The sequence below is a fragment of the Furipterus horrens genome, unplaced genomic scaffold (genome assembly GCF_987537825.1).
Source record: "Furipterus horrens unplaced genomic scaffold, mFurHor1.1.pri manual_scaffold_10, whole genome shotgun sequence".
In the NCBI taxonomy this organism is placed as follows: Eukaryota; Metazoa; Chordata; class Mammalia; order Chiroptera; family Furipteridae; genus Furipterus; species Furipterus horrens.
In genome coordinates this window covers 29,255,516-29,273,194 of record NW_028327180.1, presented here as the reverse complement: position 1 = coordinate 29,273,194, position 17,679 = coordinate 29,255,516, and the positions used below count along the sequence as shown (strand labels likewise).

The window sequence follows — 17,679 nt, the reverse complement described above, 5'->3', positions numbered from 1 at the left end:
TCAGGATACTGACAATGATAAAGTCAAGATATAGGACATTTCCATCACCACAAGGATCCCTTCTGTTCCCCTTTGATAGCTAGGACCATATTATTCCAGCCCCCCATCCCATCCCTTCCTTAACCCCTGGCAACCCTTAATCTGTTTTCTATTTCTATAAATTTGCCATTCAAAGAATGTCACATAAATGGAATTATTAATTATGGTACTTTTGGGGATTAGCTTCTTGCAGTCAGAATAATTCTCTAGATTCATTCAGGTTGTTGTATGTATTGATCATTCTTTCCTTTTTTATTGATGAGTAGTATTCCATGGTATGGATGTACCAGTTTGTTTAACCACTCACCAACTGAAGAATATCTAGCTCTTTTCTAGGTTTCAGCTATTATGAATAAACCTATTATAAATATCCATGTACAGGTTTTTTGTGTGTGTGAACTTAGACTTCATCTCTCTGGGATGAAAGCCAACGGGTGTAATAGATGGTAACTGCATGTTTAGTTTTTCAAGAAACTGCAAATTTTACATTCCAACCAACAATGTATGATAACCCAGTTTCTCCATGTCCTTACCAGCACTTGATGTAACTATTTTTTATTTTAGCTATTCTAATAGGTGTACAGTGACCACTTATTGTTTTAATTTAATTTCCCTAATGACTAATGATGTTGACCATCTTTTTATGTGCTTATTTGCTATCTGCATATTCTGGTCAATAAAGTGACTGTTCATATCTTTTGCCCATTTTCTAATTGGATTGCTTTTTTACTGCCAAATTCTATATTTTAGAATATATATCCTAGATACTAGTCCTTTGTCAGATATGCTGTTTGTAAACATTTTCTCCCACTCTGTAGCTTTATTCCTTTTAACCAGGAGCAAAAATATTTAATTTTGATGAAGTTTAATCTATAAATTATTCCTTTATGGACAGTTCTTCTGATGTCAAACCTAAGAATCCATGTCGCAAAGATTTTCTTCTGAACTTTTTTCTAAAACTTTTATAGTTTTACATTTTATATTTAACTCCATGATCCACTGTGAGTGAATTTTTGTATAAGGCTTAAGATGTAGGTTAAGGTTCATTTTTTGTTTGCTTGTTTTGTTGACATATGGACGTCCAATTGCTACAGCACCATTTGCTGAAAAAGTTATCTTCCTTCCACTGAATTGTTCTGTGCTGCTGTCAAAATTAGTTGTGCATATTTGTGTGGGTCAATCACATTGATCTATGTGTCTCTACCTACAGCAATACCACAGTTTTGATTATCAGTCTTGGAATTGGATAGACTGATTTCTCACTCATTTTTATTTTTCAAAACTGTATTAGCTATTCTAGTTCCTCTGCCTCTCCATATCAATTTTAGAATACTTTTGTCTATACCTACAAAATCATTCTGGGTCAATAAACATTTATAGTATGAATGAATAACAAATGCATAACAAATGGATGACACATCTCTACTCAGATGTATGAGAACTCAAATTCAACAAGACCCAACCTGAATAAATATTTGCCTCAAACTTGACTGTCGTCCTACTCTCCCTATATGAATTTACAGGATGACCATCTACCTAATAGCCAAAGTTACTTTTCAGAGTCATTTATTAAGTCATTCAACAACCATTTACTCAGCAGCTAGCATACCAGGCACAAAGCCAGGTGCTGGGGTAGTAAGTAAGATATGGTCTCTACTACCAAGGCAGTGAGGTTAAAGACATACTAATAACTATAGCATGGTGTGTGGTGAGTACCACAGGAGAGCTATATACAAGGTATTTAACAACACTGAAAAGGAATAGCATGCTGCCAGGGAAAATCTGTGAACTCTTAGTAATAGAGGGACGGTTTCAGCTGAATACTGAATGATTAGGATGAATTAACTAAGCTAAGTATAAGATAAAGTCAATATAAACCAAAAATGTGCAAAACACACAGCAGCATAATAACAAAACCTGCTTGGGTGGCTTTTAGAGAAGAGGACGGGGACTAAAGAATAGCTGGAGAGATGAGCATATGCCAGATCAAGAAAGGGGCTCATGTCATGCTAAGGAGCTTATTTAACTCATTTATACACATGGGAAACCATTAAGAGTTTGAAGAGACAAACCACATATCAGATACAAATTTTAGCAGACCAATGCTGGCAGTACTGTGGAAGATAGATTAGAAGGTCAAGAGACTGAAAGGCTGAAGATAGGGAAAGAAGTTAGATGACCCTTTTTCTAGTAGACCCTTAAACAATTCTAAATATATAAGATAGTGAGGGCATACTGAAATAAGACATAGCAACTTGGAGGAGCAAAAAGTTTGAGAAATATTTAAGAGGATGTGGTAACTAATAAAATGTGGGGAATGGTAAAGAAGAAATTGAAGATAATCTGCTAAATTTCTGACTAATTAATTTGAAACAGTTGGAAGAAACAAATTTTTGTCTCCTACAGCTTACAGGACTCAACTGTTCTTTCCAACTGTAGAATTACAAGGGGAAACCCCAAAAAACATATTTATTAAAAAAATTGTGTATTTATTCTTACATGTTTAAATTTTAGTCACCTTCACCAAAGTACTCTCCATTTCATGCAATACACCTATCAAACGTTTTTTCCACTGCTCAAAACAGTTTTGAAACTCATCGATTTTGATGCCTTTTAGTGCTTCTGCCATTTTTTGTTTCACTTCTTCCACATTGGCAAACTGTTTATCTTTGAGGACTTTTTTCATTGGGGGAACAAAAAAGAGTCAGTTGCGGGGATGAAACTGAGTGAACAGGGAGGGTGGGGTACAGGGTCATATCATTCTTGGTCAAAAATTGCACTCGTAAATCACCCATCATAAAATGGGCAAATACATTGAAAGGGTCTTCAAAAAAATTTCACGGAAGCTGAACACAACCTCTCACAACACTAGCTGGTACAGATACAGGTGCATTCCTAGAACACTCACCTAGCAAGGGAAGCCTATACTACAAGGGGCCCACCCTCCAGAAGATGATTCTGGTTTTGAGGGTACATCCAGGCTTAGTCGTATTCAAGGCCAGACTACAATGAAGGGAATGTAACCTAGCCCCCAAACTGCAAACACTAAGCAGTATACACCAGAATGGGAAGGGAGAGGTTAGAAAAAAAAAGTGACTAATAACCTGAGGTAGCATACTGATTGTTTATAGCTCCCCAAAAAGTTTCACCTTACTCATAAAGAAGACTGGTTAGGGCTGAGGACCATAGCTAGTGTCAAAGGTCTGTCAAGTTAGCTATCTGGTTGGCTATTAAACTGACAGAAAAGTATGCACAATCTGAGTGAAAAAAATGAAAATCCCAAATGTCAGCAACTACAGAGACAGACAAAGTCTCAAGAACAACGATAGCAGGAAAGTGAAACGGACTGATCTAGCCATTTGTACGTAAGAAGCATTTTCATATAAGTATTTTAAGAACTGTATGTGCTAAATACTGATTAAATATTAAAATGTGACAACAAATTTAAACAATAATTTATTCATTTACTAATGTTTATAGAACAGCTACTAACGTACCAGAAATTGTAAAAAATATAAACATAATTTTTATTCATAAATAGCATATTTGTACAGCTTTCATTAACCTTCGGTATAAATTACTTTATGTACTATCCCCAAAAGGGATGTTGTAATTTTTTCACATAAATTACTATATATCTAAATAAAAGGCAATATATGACAGATGTCACAGAAGACACAAGAACTGTTATTGCAGCTCAGAGAAAAGACCATATTCCACTACATTTGATGATGAGAAGCCTTCTTTGGAAGACACACATGTAAGCTGGACCTTAAAAGGTAAGTGGGATTTTATGGGGCAGAAATGGGTAAAGAGGTTGTTAACTAAAGCAAAAGTACTGGGCATGCATCAAGCTATGGAGCCAAGAAGGCAACAAATCTACGGTAGTCCCTCTCTATATCGCGGTTCACTTATCACGGCCTCACCGTATTGCGGGGATTTTTTAAAATATTATATTTAATTATTTATCGCGGATTTTTCGCTATATCGCAGGATTTTGCGGCACTGTATATGTATGTTGCCAAAGTTATGTAGGTTTAAGAGTGTAGAATATGTTTAAGAACATAAGTAGTGTTTATAAAAGTGTGGAAAAGGTTAATAAGGGACTGGGAATGGTTTATAAGTGTGTGGGAAGGGTTTATGAAGCCTTAAAATATATGTAAATACTAAAATAAATGTAAGGCTCCTACTTCGCGGGTTTTCACCTATAATGGGGGGGGTCTAGAACGTAATACCTGCGATAAGTGAGGGAATACTGTATTTGGAGATGAATATGTGCACAGAACAGAAATCCAGTCAAAGGTTTCATGGTCAAATAAGCATGGGTAATAAAGCATATCTGCATCCAGAACCGTAACAGCTAACAGTGTAAGATTCTTGAGAAAACCTGTAGTAAACATTAACTTCATAAATAAAATTTATGAAAAGCTTCTCAAATTTATTTTATTCATGATGGCATGGCATCATGAAACTCAGGCTGCATCATCACAGTAGAAATAATTTATTCTGACATAAATTGTCAACTCATACAAGATATGACAAAAACCAATTTCTCCCAAGAGTTATATTACTTGATTACTGTTAATTACTGTTGGGTACTGTTAATATTACTGTTAATTAAGTTAGCTGGATGTCCAAATTGCTTTTTTCTTCAAAATTATGAAATTAATAATATCCTAAAAGAAGTAGCTGTCTCCTCTGGAGAAAATTTCCTAGATTCATAAAAAAATGTTAGAGCCATGCAAAAGTTAAATGCCAGATGATTTTAAAAGGAAAACCACCCACACAAATATAAGGCTCAGACTATAAGAAGGAAGAAAGGTAAACAAAATCCAACAAAAAGATGCTGTGGAAGGCTTACACTTTGAAAACAAGTAATAATTTTCATGATTTTACAAGACAAACTGTTCAACTATTTCCCATAAGGTCAAGAAATAAGTTTATTTAACTTGGTTCCTGTCAAAGTTGCAGATTAAAATCTTTACATGTGTTAGCAATGCAAATGGGCAGTTTCCCCACATGGGTTCATCCTCCATTTTATATTTAACTAAGGAACATTTATTTTTAAGAATCAAAATGAATAATAGTTACAATGGTTATATACACATGTGAATCTGCATATGGAAAAAATGCCCAAACAGGGTTTATTAGAGTAGAATGAGAGTTTTAAAGAAAAAAATTTCCAGAGTTTCTGTAATTGTACATTATTTTTATAATGGAAAAATAAATTAACTTACGGTGCCATCCCTCTCATCCTATCTTCTCTTCTGGCATTTAATTAATCTTGCCCGCCTTATAGTGTAGCCTTTGAGAGCGAGACCTCTGAAATCACACTGCCAGGCTTTAGTCTCAATTCTGACACTTAATTGAAACTTTGGGCAAATTAATTAGATCCTGTATGCCTCAGTTTCCCATCTGTATAATGGGAACACTGGAAAGTGCCTACTTCATGGAGTTGGTGTGAGAATTGAGATAATCCACATAAACTACACAGGAAAAATCCTGAGTCATCGAATTCCCTCAATAAATATTAACACTTATTATGTCATATTATAAGTTTTAGATGACAAGTTTGACCAGAAACTTAGCGGAAAGTTCTGCAGTAATAGTGGCCAGACCCCACAGGATACTGCTTTGACATCTGACCCACCACAGAGATCAAATCTGGCTTCCTGTGCGGTCTAAAAAATATTGCCAACGTGTCACAACAGGAAATGGAAAGCCTTGCACCAACGTGACCTGGAAAATAGCCAATTTACTAACATAAAATCATAACTTCAGCAAATGTTTCCCTTAACTGTATGTATCCAAAACCTGTTAAATAGTTGCATTCCTAATAAGCAACATATGATTGAAAACACATGTTAAAACAATTTCCAAGTAACATGTAGATACTATACATTCACATCAAATTCTTAAAATCATTTGACCCACTTTTCAAGCAAAGAATCAAAGTCTTTGAGTTATTAGACATGTGGTGATCACATAAGGTATATAAATGTAGAACACGGCACATAAAATTGACGTTAAATTACTTCTATATAGACCTCATCAACGCAAAAAATTCTAAATTAACTCTTTGGTGATGAAAGAAAATCGCTTCTGGAAAGACTCAACAATCAATGACACAAGCCACAATGATGGTGCAGTAACAATGCATAGATCAAAAAAAGTTTCCATAGTTCGCAGAACTGAATTTTTGAATTAAAAATATTTGTATGGTCACTATTGATTCAATTGTAATAAGTGGGCATAATGTAAATGTAAATGCCTTCTATGTGCTCATTTTAAAATGCTATACAAATAAAGCATATGCAAAATTAATTTGAGATTCTAAGGAAGCTTCTGGTCCAAGATCATAAGTTTTATATATAAACAAAAATCTAAAGAAATAAAAACTCAATAGTTACTTTAAATTTGGGCAAGTTTAGCGAATGTAAATCCCAGTCTCTCAGTTCAAATTTAATCTTTTTCTGGAACCTACTTCCATTCTATTCAAAGGTCCTTCGACGTTTCCTGGACCAAACAGGCTAAATTTTAAAGTATATTCGAGGGTATATATCTAATCAGCATGGATTTAACATTATGTCGGTAAACCTGTTAGACATAAACCAAGATGACAGCCTTGCCATCACAGTTGAGCCAAAAACCATGAACAGGACAGCTAATGAATTTTCACTCACAGAAGGCAACTCACCTTGCAGCTCAGAGGCATAGCAAAATCGGTGGCTGTTTTCTGCACTGCCTTTGGATTCTGCATCTGTTTCAAACCCAAAACCTAGCCAAACCTGGGAGCTCCACCTGAAGAAGCTGGATACAACAAAAACTATCGCAATTTAAAATACACCTGGGTTTTCGACTGAAAAGGTTACAGAAATTTTGCCAGGTGGGACTTTCCTTTTTTTTTCTCTCTTTTGGTCCTCCTCCAAACACGGGAGCAACATTAAGTTAAATGTGCTTACTTTGGGCCCTAGAGTCAACCTGCTGCTACCCAAAATTGAAACTGATCTCCAACATCACTTCCCTTTTAAGAGATTAAAACTGAATCCATGGTCTAATTCTGGGATGAAGTAGAATGGCTTTCAACCCACCACACCCTCTTTCCTCAACAAGCAGCCGGATTCCGGCCACGGGCGAACTTGGACTACGAGAAAGGTGCTGCAGGTTCCGTAACACACTGGCCCGGACCCACGAAAGAGGAAGAAAAGCGACAGGAACCGGGAGCCCGAGAGCTGCGTCGACGTGTGACATCACCGCGTAGACGTGAACGGCCGTTCAGCGTCTGGCCGCCCCAACACCTCCTTCTCCGGTCACACCGGAGCCCCATCGGCGCCTATTGGGCAATGCGGCAACAGTGGGCGGGGCACCAGGAGGAGAGGCGGGCGAGCTGGTGAGCCCTGTAGGGGACGTGCTGGGTGTGAGATCTTGCCTGTGGGTTATCTCCCGTCACTCTAGCCTCGCTGTTTGCCGCGCTGGTGACCTCGCGAAAGGACAGGAGGCAGCCGCCTCCGGAAAAGCAGTCTCAGAAGTCTGCAGACGCGCGCCCTGACCAGTGTCCTCTAGGAGCTCCGTTTCCTCGCAGGCCAGAGAAGTCAGTGTCCCGTAGCAGCGCGTGAAACGCCGGCATGCGTCGGTCCCGAGACTGAAAAGCAAAAGCAGCTGTCGATGAGTGCTAGTAACAAACACTTAGACCGAGAGAAATGTGCGCCTTTGAATTTAGACCAGCAGCGCATGCTGCCTGTGCTTATAGGTTGCAGGCAGGGAATGCAATGGGGTCGCCTCGCATTATACATCGTTGCCGATTTTGTACCTAACATGCATGTAAAGAAAAACCAATAGGTCAGATTTAACTGTTGCGCCTTTTCAGCAATAATGCTTGCGAATTAGTATTTTGGAGAAAGTATATAACGATTTATTTTTTCGAAGTGTAAATTCAACTTACAATAACAATATGATATTGAAGAGTTTTCATCATAGGCATGACAGGATCAATCACCGAGATTAAGAAATTCTGCTATATTTGCGTCATCTATACAGTATTTGGGTGTATTTTTTCCCCCTGAAGCACATGAAAGTAGGGTGCAGACATTATGATGCCTTACCCCCCTATGTACTTTGGCATGCATCTACTAAAAATAATCTCTTCAGCACAATCAGAATACCATTATCACCTGTGAAACTAAAGGGCCAAGTTATCTGCTCCCAACGCTTTTAAAATACAGCGGTTGGACAGGCAAAAAGTAACAGTTGTAGGTATTCCAGTCCAAAAAGTGGTAGAAAGTAAGATGGAGTCACTTCTCAAATGCGCAGCCACCTACTACGGGTGATAAAGGAGTTCCCTTTTCTTCCCCATTGCAGTAGGTAGTAGGATGGGGGTGTTGGTTGATGTTTATGAGAAAAGGAAATCCCCTCTGTAATACCGTTACCCAAGAGGGTTTTATGCCTTAAGAGGCTTGAGAACCAGTTTTTTCAGCTCATACCTGATTCCACCAGCTGACAGCCTCACAGATTCAAGTCTCCCATTCACATTCACGTTCTGATTCAGGGCCAGCACCAACCCATGAATCAAGTTTTTCTCAGTGTAACTTTATTTCAGAACCCACTTTGACCTTCCCTGTCACTAGGCCTTGCATAAAATTACATGTTTATGCAGTAGGTTTCCTTAACAAGCAGGCAAAAAACACCAAACGTTCTTGCTATCTAATCCTGAAACAATGAGGTCTAGTCACACAACACGTGCAATAATCAAAGGGCCATTCAAGTGACCTTTTCAGGATCAAGAAATTCAGCTGCTTGTAATTAAAATAAACTATATCCTACTATCATGAATATTCTAAAAATTGCTAATCCGGTTTATTTGGAAAGCCTAAAGATTAAAAGGTCTTCTAAGGACATGTCACAGAACCTGCCAAAATTAGATTCTCTCTTGTTGCCAGGAAAGTCTGCACTCAACAAGAGACATTCTTTTGAGTGCAAAGAATTGAAAATTATAGGATATTAGGCAAAAGAGTTTTATTTGCTAAGTTTGTATAACATACAGTGGTGAGTAATACCCAGGTATTACCTGCTTCGTGTTGTGTGAGAAATTACCTTGTTGCAATGATAACCTCCAAATATAGTACCAGATGAGCTATCCTAGAGGTCATGGAAAGAAAGGCTAAGACATCATGAGAAGTGGGGGGTGGAGGGGTGGGGGGAGGAACATTAACATACTTACAGTAGGGTACAAATAAGACCGAAAAACACATGAGTTGAAACGTGTGGTTATGCAATATTCGTATGTCCTGTCTCTTTGGCATATTAGCCTTCTTGTTGATCGTTTCATAATTGGAACAGAATTGAAGTTTGAGCAAGGGACCAGAAATGGAAGGTGCCTAAGTCAGTGACACACTCTGGCCCTATTGGAGCGATACATGGTAAGAATTTCTGTCTACAGCAGTAGCTTGCCCGTTAACCTGCTGAGCAGGTACAGGTTTTGCACTTCTTGAGCAGGACATGGGAGACAGTATAATTGTCACCACTAGGTGGCAGAACTAAGAACCTGCAAATGTTGAATATTTCATGTATATTTAGTGTGTCAGGACTATATAATGCTAATGAATATTAGTGCCTCTTCTATGTTTAGTGTATCATGAATATTAAGCATGTCTTGGTCATTTCAGCCTTTTCTATGTTCAGAAGTATATGTCCTATTAACTTTATCTCTCTACCATGTGTCACAGGTTAGTAACTTATCTGCGCTTAACACATGACTTTTGTCCATCCTATTTATTTCTCCCAGGAAGAATTGAATATTCACGAACAATACAGTCCTGGGATTCAGAGCATGGTAACAATGCAGTCACATTTCTTATCACTCCCGTCAGAGTACCACCACGCTGCCCCTGCACAGTTGATCCTCCACTGAGGGAGGAGGTTGATGGTCAGTTGTCACAGATTGTCCTTGCAGCTGACTGGCCTGAGTAAATCCCTCTCATTGATCTGCCAACAGCAACGAAGGCTCAACTACAAGAAACGGGGTGTACTCAGCCCACATGAAGGTCGCACCTCAAGTACCCAGCTTGAGAGATAGGAGAGGCTGTGCCACTGGACCTTACAGGACACCTGCTACATCAGGCCACACTACCAAGACACGGAGTCAAAACAGCTCTGCCCAATACACAGAAACAAACACAGGGAGGTTGCCAAATTGAGGAGGCAAAGAAATATGGCCCAAATGAAAGAACAGAACAAAACCCCATAAAAAGAACTAAATGAAGTGGAGATAGTCAACCTATGAGATGCAGAGTTCAAAGCATTGGTTGTCAGGATGCTCACCATGGCCACAAAATAAAAGAAGTGAACGGGATACAATGTGAAATAAAGAAAAATATATAGGGAACCAAAAGTGATGGGAAGGACAGTGAGATTCAAATCAATGATTTGGAACAAAAGGAAGAAACAGGCAACCAGAATAGAAAGAAGAAACAGGAATTGAAAAAAATGAGGAGAGGATAAGGAACCTCTGGGACAACTTTAAATGTACCAACATCCGAATCATAGGGGTGCGAGAAGGAGAAGAAAAAGAGCAATAAATTGAAAACTTATTTGAAAAAATAATGAAAGGAAACTTCCCTAATTTGGTGAAGGAAATAGACATACAAGTCCAGGAAGCACAGAGAGTCCCAAATAAGTTGGACCCAAAGAGGACCAAAGGCCTAGAGATAAAGAGAGAATCTTAAAAGCAGCAAGAGAAAAGCATAGAGTTACTTACAAAGGAGTTCTCATAAGAGTATCAGTCAACCAGTGCAGAATGAGCAAACAAGAATTGAAAAAAATGATGAAAACTTCCGAAATTTTGCGAAGGAGATGGACATACAGGTCCAGGAATCACAGAGGGTCCCAGAGGGGACCACAGCAGGACGCACCATGATTGAGATGCCAAAAAATGAAAGACAAAGAGAGTCCTGGGGGCAGCAAGAGAGAGGTGGAGAGTTGCCTACAGCAGGGTGCCTATAGGACTATCAGCTGATCTCTCAGAGGACACTTTGCAGGCAGGAAGGGACTGGCAAGCAGCATTTAATGTGATGAAAAACAACCTACAACCAGGATTACTCTATCCAGCAAAGCTATCATTTGGAATGGAGGGGCAGATGAAGTGCTTCCCAGACAAGGTAATGCTAAAAGAATTCATCATCACCAAGCCATTATTACATGAAATGTTAAAGGTACTTATTTAAGAAAAAGAAGAAGATTAAAACTGAAGATTAAAATGGCAACAAACTCATAACTATCAACAACTGAATCTAAAAAATAAAAACAAGCTAAACAAACACTCAACTGGAACAGAATCATGTAAGGGGGTCATTTGGAAGGTTAACTGGGAGAGGGAAGAGGGAGAAAGGTAAAAGTGGTGCAGGGATCGAGAAACATAATTGGTAGTAACAAAATAGATGGGGATATTAAGAATAGTATAGGAAAGGGTGAATCCAAAGAACTTACATGCATGACCCATGGACACGAACTAAGGGGGGGAGTTGCTGAAGGGAAGAGCGGTATTGGGTGGGAAGGGGAAAGGGAAAAAAATTGAAACAACTGTAACATCATAATCAATAAAATATACTTAAAAAATTTTCCTATGACTCCTTCATTACTTTTATCAAGGTAGTAATTCCAAGAACAATATTCTCTTATTTTACTTGGGAAACTGTTGAACAGGTTTGTTAGTTTTTTTTTTTTTAGAAAAATGTTGAAAAGTAAGCAAAAACTTCTAAACTAAGTGAAATTTTTCACAAGGGATTTACAGACATTAAATACTTTCTTCTCTTACTACAGACATATACCTTAATTTTGGAAAGGTACATAGACTCTGAGAATAATAGACAATTGTCTTAGTCAATTATATGAGCTTTCTGTGACCCTTTTATTTATAAATAAATTCTAAATCCTTTGTATGGTAGTATATTTGTTCCTATATGGGGATTATTTCAAGAATCTTTTATAAGTGGGCAAGAACAAGTCTACTTATCCATTTGGTTCTGTAATATTGTTTATATTGTGCAGTACCTTATTTCTTTTTGAGAACTTATTTACTTTAAAATTTATTGTGTCTGACATACGTAACCATTTTGTCAGCAGCTGTTAGCCTTCACTTTGAATCACAACCACCTAGGGAGCTTTAAAAACAAAAACAAAAAAAAAACCTGGCTTGGGTCCCACCTGGGTTTCTGTTTTAATTGTCCCAAGTTTGGACCTGAGCAAGCATGTTTTTAATTATTACCAGTTAATGAGTAGGACTCAGTCAGAACCTCTACATTAGACATGGGACAATCTCTTTAAACAAAGAGCTATGTGATAGTTCGGTGATAAGACAATAGATTCCATCCGGGAAAGAACTTTCTCTTTTACTCCTCTGTTATTTTTGTTAGATAATCTGGCAGTGTTAAACCTCCACTTCAACAGACTTGGGTGTTTCCGATGGTAAGAACTCCAGCTAGATCCTTTGAACATTTTCTTTATGTACTAATATAAGTACTTCCAACAGAATATCATTCCTTCTCAACAAGTGTTATAAAAGGGATACTGTTAATTGGGGTACTTACCAGATTCCTTACTTGGAGGGGGATGGTTCTTCTATTTTAAATCATGTTTTTGGTTAGAATTGAGCTGAAACAGTAATGACAAAACTACCAATATTCATATTAGCTTTACTTCTCTCCTACTGACCAACCAACAAAACCTTGGGGAAAAGGAAAAGGAAAAAGAAGAATAACTCAACAGTGCTAAGAGTTTACCCATTCCAACTGGGTCTGGGACTGCTTGCTCACTAGTCTTGTTGGTACCCTGGCAGATACAGAGAAACAAATGGTAAATATTACTAGTGAGTGGAGGTGATATGAGCCATTCCCTTCTGCCAGCAATTCCACGATTCTAGGAGTGGCAGGTTGTGATGTGCTATTTTATGGAATGGGCAAAGTAAATAGAAAAGAGCACTGGGAATCATATTTCAGTTTCTCATAGATTCTTATTCCCTGACCCCAGTCAAGCTACTGTAAGTTTTAAGTAAAAAACCTGGAGATAGGATTATTTCCCATAACAACTTAAAAAAATACATTAAAAAACAGTTCTACAGAAAATCAGAGAAATGTATAAGGCAGTACAGATCTGTTTCATGTGTTTATGAGTTGTTTCAGAAAAATGACTTTGATTTTATTGCTTATATTTCATACATATTGGCAAGGAATGTAAAGGGGTTAAGATGTTCTATTAGAAAAATAGTGATATGGTTCTAGTCTAGAATTTCCTCCTGATCCCATCAGCATCAGGAAAATAGTTGAAAATGACCTTTTCTTGCCCTTTACCTTTTTCCGTAAGAAAGAATGTGAAATTACCTTTAACAGATTTGTACTCCCGATTACATTTGAAGCATTTGCCATTGCAGACAATCTTCTAGTTTAATGTGATTGTTTCCTACAAAACTCCTATCTAAGCCTCATTGGAACTTGATACACTGAGCTATTTCAACCAAGTACATCCTCAATTCAGACTCATGAGGTGACTCCTTTCTCAGGCTCTGCAAGGCTAAGAACTAAATGTTTTACTTTATTCTTTCTAAAAATAGATTATGATCTGTCTCTCTCTTCAGATAGTTGACTCCTCTATGAGCTCTTGGAGGTGACCCAACCCAGAAAGCCAGAAACTCAAGAACTGATTAGATAAGTGTTTTATCTTTGCATATTGAGCTAGGCTTACCTGATTAAGATTTGGAAAGTAATCAGACTGCTACAGTTTACTTTCAAGCTATATGTAGCTATGGGTTATTTCAAACTACTTAACGCTAGCAAGATGGAGGAGGCTTTCAGGAATTGGTTTAAAAGTAAAGATTTCTCCCTTAGAATGTAGAGAGAGAGAGCCCTAAATGCAGACACTTTTTTTTTTTTTCTTTTTTGGATGTGAGTATTACATGTCTACAGCAGATTTGGATTTTAGAGCATGCATTTACTCATATTTAAGGTTTTAAAGCCTTCTTTTCTTCAATCACAAAAGATTGCTTGTATGTTTACAGTCTGATCAAATACATACACCTACATAAATATGTGGTCTTTTAATAACTTCACAAAGGAAAAATATTCAGTGTAAACCTACTATCAACTATTTGCTCTAATTTGTTATCCCCTAATTTGTTTCATCTTGCTGCCTGCCTTTACTGGAAAAAGTGAATAATAATACCTATGTCTATCCACATCATTTGCATAGTGCTCAATCCCATGTGAATAAATGACAGTATATTTCTGAGAAATCTCTAGTAGAACACTTTAGTAATATAGCTAGTCCCTTTCCACTTGGCATAGTATATAGCACTATTAATAAAGGCTTAAGGAATTTTCATTTTTTTCTATCAGAAAAAGGCCTAAATGTATAACTTTATGATCATCTTTGGTATACAAGTATACGAATAATTATTAAAATAAAAAAAATTATTTTAGTGTCAGCATTTCTTTTTCAAAATAGAAATATTGTTAGAGTATTTCTTGATTATTAAAACAAAAATTTTCTTTTTCTAACTGACAAAATGAGAAAGACACCAATAGGTAAGTAAAAGAGAAATTCATAAGTAGATACAAATATTAATAGTAAATTTATATATGATAAAGTTTACATTCAAATCAGTGGAAAAGAAAATCACATTTAATAAATCATGCTGGTATAACTAGCTCTTCCCCAAAAGAATACAAAGCTAATCTCTCTATGTTAATCATATACAAAAATAAATTTCAAATGTATTAAACTTATCAAATAATTAAAACACAATAACATTACAATTATTTGGATAACTTTGTGGGTGACAGAATATTTTCCTGGCAAAATCAGAAGACTAAATTACAAAATAAAAGACTGCCAGATTTGATCACATATAAATTTTTGTATGGCTAAAGATACCATAAAAAGTATCAAAATATTAGTGAGAGACTGTCAAAACATATTTGTTCCACAATATGACAAAGGGTTCATTTCTATATTTTACAAATAGCACTGATGCAAGGTTCCCTGTCCTTCAGATCCCTCAATGCAGATGAAAGAACTGATTCAGAAACATATTGTCCGAGGAGAGAGAAGGGTGAGTGTCTCTCACAGGAGATCACTGATCACTTTTCTCAGTCAGGGTTTTTATTGAGTTTTCTACATGCAGAAATGCACGGGGTAATCATGCAGACCTCCACCAAATGGGAGTAATAAAGGGGAACATAAATCAGAATAGGGAGATAAATAGCAAGACTGTGAGGCACCAAGGCATATAAAACTCTAGATGTCTCTTACTTAGACATTTTGTTTTCAAATTCTACTGATAAGAATTTGGGGCTACACAGAGCAAGCAGGCTCCATTAGCTTCAAAGAGTACATTGCATTCCTATTTTACTTCTAAAACCTCCTGAAGTGTGGGACCAGCAATACGGTAGGTGGGGCACATTTGCCAGCCAGTTAAGGCTTATGGACCCGTGTTTTGGTTCTGGCTCCACACAGCAGCTACAGCTCTCTGTACCATATACTGGTCTCCCACACACCGACAAATTGATTTTTTTTAAAGAAAATAGAAAAGGAAGAGGGATATAAAAGGAAGAAATTCAAAATTTTTGCACAATTAAGAGAGAAACATCCAGTGGTGGTAGAAATAAGCATCTTTTGTACAAAGCTATCGGGAGTTTGAATTTCTTAAACTTCTGAAAAATAATCTAGGATGTAGTAGATAGTCTACAAATAGGCCAACATTGATCCCTCCCCTCCTTGAAAATCTTGCCTGGCTTTGAGCCTTGTTTTCACCAAGAATGTGCCAAATGTAACATTATACTTGTCCCTGGTCTGGCCTTTAAAAGACTGACCGGCACCTTCTATTTATTCCTTATAAGAAGCCAGCTTTTGGACTTCTGGGCAAGATGGAGGCATAGACAGACATGCTGCATCTCCCACCACAACTAAGAAGGAATACAACTACCTCAAAACTAGAAAAAACCATAAGTTCCAGAAAATCAAACTGCATGGAAGTCCAGCAAAAAAATATAGAAAGAAGAGATGCTCATCCAGACGGGTGGGATGGGTGGAGCCAGGGCAGAGAAGATGTGGTGTAGTGGTGGCAGCAGCAGGCCAGCAGAAAGCACAGTCACACATTTTAAGGGGTCGGGAGGGACACCTGGGGAACGTTTCCAGCTCCTCACTGGATCTCGAAGCTCATGGTCCCAGCACCGGGGATGGTCAAGCCTCATTGCTTCTGACTGTGCAGGCTAGTGGGGGTTGGGGTGGAGGCGGAGGCTCCCTGTCTCAGCAGAGTCCGCTTGTTTGGAGGGCCTCCATGGTTCTGGAACGTCTGCAGACCCACCCTCTCTGGGAAAGATGGCCAGGGCAACAGCTAGAGGGGTGTCAACCCAGTGAGAAAGTGGGAGAGGTGCCTGGAAAAGGAGCGAGTGCTGGGCAAGCGGCATTGTTCCCTCTAGGACCCCTCCCCCACATACAACTCCACAACATGGTGAAACGGGTCACCCTGTGCTGATGAATCCCTAAGGCTCCGCCCCTACAACGTAACAGGAGTGACAGCTCTACCTGGGACGTGGAGGCAAACAAACACAGGAGCCTGTCAGAATGAGGAGACAGAGAAGTATGGCCCAAAAGGGGGAACGGATCAAGGTTCCAGTGGGAGAACTAAGTGACGAGGAGATAGCCAATGTAACAGATGAGGAGACAGACAACCTAACAAATGAAGAATTCAAAACACTGGTGATAAAGATGCTCACAGGCTTGACAGATATGCTTGAGTGTGGCAGATGCATAAGAGAAGAAGTGAAGGCTATGCTAAGTGAAACGAAGGAAAATCCACAGAAAACCAATGGTGAAGGGAAGGAAACCGGGGTTCAAATCAATGATTTGGAACATAAGGAAGAAAAAAACAGTCAACCAGTGCAGAATGAGCAAACAAGAATTGAAAAAAATGATGAAAACTTCCGAAATTTTGCGAAGGAGATGGACATACAGGTCCAGGAATCACAGAGGGTCCCAGAGGGGACCACAGCAGGACGCATCATGATTGAGATGCCAAAAAATGAAAGACAAAGAGAGTCCTGGGGGCAGCAAGAGAGAGGTGGAGAGTTGCCTACAGCAGGGTGCCTATAGGACTATCAGCTGATCTCTCAGAGGACACTTTGCAGGCAGGAAGGGACTGGCAAGCAGCATTTAATGTGATGAAAAACAACCTACAACCAGGATTACTCTATCCAGCAAAGCTATCATTTGGAATGGATGGGCAGATGAAGTGCTTCCCAGACAAGGTGAAGCTAAAGGAGTTCATCATCACTAAGCCATTATTATATGAAATGTCAAAAGGACTTACTTAAGAAAAAGAAGATCAAAACTATGAACACTAAAATGACAACAAACTCACTACTCTCAACAACTAAATCTAAAAAATAAAAACAAAATCCAACTAAGCAAACCAGAATAGGAACAGAATCATAGGTATGGGGATCATTTGGAGGGTTATCAGCTGGGAGGAGGGAGAGGGAGAAATGGGGAAATGGTGCAGGACTAAGAAGCATAATCGGTTGGTACAAAATAGACATGGGGATGCTAAGAATAATATAGGAAAGGGTGAAGCCAAAGAACTTATATGCATGA

The 17,679-nt window shown here is 38.2% G+C and overlaps 1 protein-coding gene across 2 annotated transcripts in view; it reads right to left on the bottom strand.

Annotated features, from left to right (window-relative positions):
• The window catches only part of CLCN3 (Cl-/H+ antiporter 3), a 62,207-nt gene extending 54,954 nt beyond the window's left edge, over positions 1-7,253 (bottom strand). For both annotated transcript variants that reach the window (XM_090288866.1, XM_090288868.1), the window contains exon 1: positions 6,737-7,253. The gene's annotated coding sequence lies outside the window, so the exon portion shown is untranslated. The remainder of the gene's footprint in view (positions 1-6,736) is intronic.
• Positions 7,254-17,679: the final 10,426 nt, after the last annotated feature.